This window comes from Dysidea avara, chromosome 2 (genome assembly GCF_963678975.1).
Source record: "Dysidea avara chromosome 2, odDysAvar1.4, whole genome shotgun sequence".
In the NCBI taxonomy this organism is placed as follows: domain Eukaryota; kingdom Metazoa; phylum Porifera; class Demospongiae; order Dictyoceratida; family Dysideidae; genus Dysidea; species Dysidea avara.
Genome location: NC_089273.1, coordinates 52,843,035 through 52,848,464, shown reverse-complemented (window position 1 = coordinate 52,848,464; position 5,430 = coordinate 52,843,035).

Here is a 5,430-nt window from a genome sequence, read left to right as displayed (position 1 = left end):
TATCGACTCTAAAACTTATGCATGTCGGAGTGGCTGCAAGGCCATTGCAAGGCTAGCCACCCCATCCACCCCCCTAGACCTCCTCCATGGATCAGTCCCTGAATACATGTACTAGCTATAAATGTTTTACTGAAATTCTTTTTATGATAATCATGAATAACAACACTCTTTTGTTATTAAAATAATTTGCATATTTTGTTACCCTACATTGCATGACAGTCAGATTTCAACAATAGCTACCCAGTATATCTCCTTTTTCATGGCTTGAAGTGAGAGGAGTCATCTAAATACTTGGCAGAAATTTCAGAAAGAACTGCAACATGGATAAGAAACTTAGGACACAGCAAGAGTGCTGGGAAATTAGTGTTTTCAGTGGAACGAGGAGGAAGAGGCCAATTATCAATTATACCAAGTTACAATGCAGGACCATTTAAGGAGTAGTAATTCGACCAAGTTTGATTATTTGAACCAGTGTATTCTGTGTTGAGCTTTCTGTTGTATGTACAATTGATAACTTGCAATAAATAATTTATATTACGTAATGTGATTTGGTGGTGATGCTGTTGAAATTTGCAGAGGTTCTCGACAGCTGTTATGAATTCTCAATAGACTAGTTCACCTGACACACACACGACAGGTTTGTTTCTCAACACACTGACATCCAAACAACCAACACATAGTTTGTGGGATGAACCATCTCCAGCAGTATTTACAGTAGCTTCTGTTGATAATTTTGACATGCTACAAAGCTATGCAGCTGTTAATTATGGGAACCAACAGCATAGCTACCATGTTACTACAGTGCAAATAGTTCTATGTTAAAAGTTTACCAAAATTAAAAAATTTGTGTGACTGCTGCTGTCCTTCCACCAAAACCAGATTAACATGTTGCACCGTAAACCACAGATTCCCAGTGCAGTCTCTAAATGTGCCTTTAAGAAATTGCCAGGCAGTTCACCTCACAAAGTTGGCCCAAAGAGACCACATACAGTAGTAGTAAGACAGTTAACACATCACTTGTTAAAGATACCACCAGTAGTGCCACACAGCTACAACATACAACATACTGTTATTTATGTTGTGTGCAATCTTTACTACTCTCATAGGAGATACACCAAGTGAATCAAAATAGAAAATTCTCAAGTGGCTGGATAAGTGTTAGACCTAGTTGTACCAGACAGTCAACAATGCAAAGTATTCTACAACCGAAAGAGGGAATATGGCATTTTTCAGCATTTGAAGTGAGAGGAATCATCTACAGTCATGGCAGAAATATTAGAAAGGACTGCAACGTGGATGAGAAATTCATGGTTATGAATTATATTGCAAAAGACCTTATAACTTTAACGTATTGCTTACTACATGCTTTTTATTCCCTTCAGGAAGAAGCAACTGATGATGACCCAGGATTAGTGTTTATTGTCAATGTGACCAAAACACATTAGGCCATGAGATATACAAGATGTAGGATATACCAATGATTACAGCGAGGTAATAAAAATGAAACGATATTATGTTGTGAGGAATCTTAACTACTCTGATGGGAGAAACACCAGCTGTTAAAAAAAATCACAAGTGGTTTGGCAAGGTTTTGGAGCAAGTCGTATTGAATAGTCATTGTTATAAAGTATACTACAATCCAAAGAGCATTTTTCAAGACTTGAATTGAAGCAAGAGGATTAAATTAAATTCTTGGCAGAAATTTCCAAAAGAACTACAACATGGACAAGAAACTTAGGACACAGTGAGAGTGCTACGAAAGTATTTTCGGTGGAACCAGGAGGAAGAGGCGAATTACCAATTATACTACGTTACAATGCAGCACCTTTTGGGACTTGTCGTGTATAGCTGTACTTGTATGTTTTAGATGATCTATAGTACACCAAAGACATGTATATAGCTACTGACCATCCAAAGCCCCAAGATTAAGTAATTGTAGACATGTTGGGGATGGTTTTCTATACAGCACATGAATTATATTACAAAAGACCCTATAACTTAGTACAAGCTGTTTATTCCCTTCAGGAAGAAGTACCTGATGATCAGGGACTCATAATTATTATAAATACAAGAGGAGCTCACTGTGTCATGTGATACATTACTAGATCCACCATTATGAAGAGGTAATAAATGTGCAATCTTTACAATTAAAAAACAAAAAGAATTTCAAAGTGGCTACACAAAGTTTTGAACCAAACTGTAATGGACAGTGATTCATGTAAAGTTACTATAGTCATAAGAGAATATGATTTTTTTTGCCGCATGAGGCCACAAGAAGTAAATGAATTATTCACAGAAATTTCTTTACAGACATCAAGAAGATGAACTAGAAAGCTATCATGCTATTGTCGCTTCACAGTACAAAGCTATAGCTAGACGATAACATTAATTGTCAGCTCCTTCCCTGAATGTTGTACAGTGTAACTATACTAAGACATTTAGGACTATCAGCTTAAAATCTGGACCTGTCACTATGGTTCAGGGGAGTAGCCAGAACCTGGGCCACCTGGGCCAGTCATCAACAGGTGTGGGAATATTTAAATGTACACAATGAAAAATGAAACTTACAGACAGTCAGGTACTGCAAATCATCAGTAGACCTTTACTAAAACTTTCACCAAATTGATCATTCCATTCTATCTGCTATACAACAGTGTGAAACTCCACAGCTCCTCTCTACTGTCTCCTAGCCACTTCCATGGTGATGAATCACATGATCCTGGTTCTTTATGCACCCCAGCTGGCACTTAATCGATTAGCGGTATTCGGTCTAGCCACTACGTTGCTCACCACCAACACCACATGTGTACTACTCAGTGACCACTGTGAATACAAGGTTAGTATTTGTTTATTTATAATGTTGAATTACTACAGGTTCACTGTATCAGAGGCAGTATAGGCCATTGCATCGTATACCATTATGGCCGCCAGTAGTAACCATCATGGCAGAAGTAGAACGTTGTTAGATGCTGTGCAGACAGCTCACATGGATAACCCGATCCCTCATGACAATGTCTCCTCAGCTGTGCCTGTGTGTGACTTGTTCTTTCCTGTGATGCAATGTTCATTATGGTGATGAATTATATTACAAAATACCCTATAACTTAGTTCAAGCTGTTTATTCCCTTCAGGAAGAAGTATCTGATGATCTGGGACTCATAATTATTATAAATACTAAAGGTGCTCACTGAGCCATGAGATATATCACTCAAATTGATCCACCATTACAAAGAGGTAACAAAATTAAACTGATATTTATGTTGTGTGGAATCTTTACTACTATTCTAATAAGAGAAACACCAGCTGATAAAAAAATCTCAACTCACTTGACAAGGTTTTCGAGCAAGTAGTATCAAATAGTCATTGTTATAAAGTATACTACAATCCAAAGAGCATTTTTCATGACTTGAAGTGAGAGTATTCAATTAAATTCTTGGCAGAAAATTCTGAAAGAACTGCAACATGGACAAGAAACTTAGGACATAGCAAAAGTGGTGGGAAGTGTTTGTAGCAGAACCAGGAGGAAGTTGTGTTGAGCTTTCTGTTGTATATACAATTGATAACTTGCAATAAATTATTTATATTACGTAAAGTAATTTCATAAGATAATTTGTTATAAATCTTCTCAATGAGGTAACTTGTCGTGTATAGCTGTACTTGTATGTTTTAGATGATCTATAGTACACCAAAGACATGTATATAGCTACGGACCACCCAAAGCCCCAAGATTAAGTCATTGTAGACATGTTGGGGATGGTTTTCTATACAGCACATGAATTATGAATTACATTGCAAAAGACCCTATAACTTTAGTAACTTTAGTGTTTTGGTGTTAATCCTCCAATGCTGTAGCTCCATTTTCTTGTACTGTGATGCCTATCACAACCAGTCTCATCAGTCGAGATGATCATTGCTGGATCATACTTGGAGATCTCAGCCATGTATGTTGCTCTCTCTTCATCACTTCTCTGGCTGGCAACATGCTTCATAACTTGGCAAGTACAACCCATATACTGTAGGGTCTGGAATATAGTTGCTATGCTTACACGCTTGCCAACATCAACAAGCAGACTGCTTTGAATCTCGTGTAAATATAGATCTGGGTCCTGTATAATTCATAGCGAAGTGAGCCGATCGCAATTGCTAAGTAGCTTACATAGTCCGTGCTGGTAATCAGATGGCTTCACTTCACTAATTTGTTTCAACCTCCTGATATATCACCTAATAGTTGAATACTAATGCAGCACAACTCTGAAACTTCGTCTATGCTCTTCTTTTTGCCCAAAATCATCCAGATTACCCTCCATCTCAAAATCCCCTGAGCATGGCTAGACTAGCAGTTCAGTTATACATTCAAATTTACAATGAGTAGTATCCACATGTGTCAAACCTCAAAACCACTGTAGCAAGCCTGGAAATAGCGGCACTCACCTGGGCGCGCACCCGTAATTACTACAGACTAAAAATACACACTTGCTATCATCTTGCAATACTTCCAACAATTGCTATAATCAAAATGCATATACTTGAACTTGCTAAGATTCCTTTGCCAATTTAATAAATTCTATGTAACGCCGGGGATCACGTGATAATATTTTGAGTACTGGACAAGTGTCTAAATATATGCTGCAATTTGGTGAAGCCACCCAGTGGATGGATATAAAGTAATAATTTTATTAGACATCTAATGGTACAGACTGATAAAAGACAGACAAAAGCAATTTCCCAGTCTGTTATAGGACTAAGGAGAATCCACATTGTTTCAGTATACAACAATGTTGGTTGTAAAGTATGCTAAAGCATTGTGTCAGACATACAGAAGAGTAAAAAAGAAGAAGTCCTTAACAGAACATATAAACTCGTTATAAGCAACACGTGTGGCAGCAGTGAGAGAATATTACCAAGTGGAAGATGAATGGAAGAAGATCTGGGTAGATGTGACAAGTTTGCAATTAGGCAAAACTGTTCTTGCAACGTGCATGATAACTATGTTGCGGCCCGGGGGAATCAACAAACATACAGGGGTACAAGCATGGGTTAGTGTTATTGTTAAATGTTTATGTTGTCTATAGACTGAGTAGCCAGTTTACTAATCCGTGCTGAGTGGGCATTCACAGCGAAAGCAAAACTCCAGTTCAGGGACATTTCTTGAAAATTTACTGGAAATTTCTTTAAAGTTTCCTGTTTCAAAACTTTCATGATTTATAACAAAAGTTTCTTGAAAATTTCTCAAAACTTTCTAAAACATTTCTGGAAAGTTTCTCAAAAATTTCTGGAAAGTTTCTCTAAACTTTCATACTCTTTAGCTACTGGGAAAGTATACAAATTCTACAGAGCATTGTTTAGATCCTGATTCGCTAAAATGATCAAAACACTCTAATAAAGCAGTCACTTAAAGTATACTCTAATAGAGCAGTCATGCACTCTGAG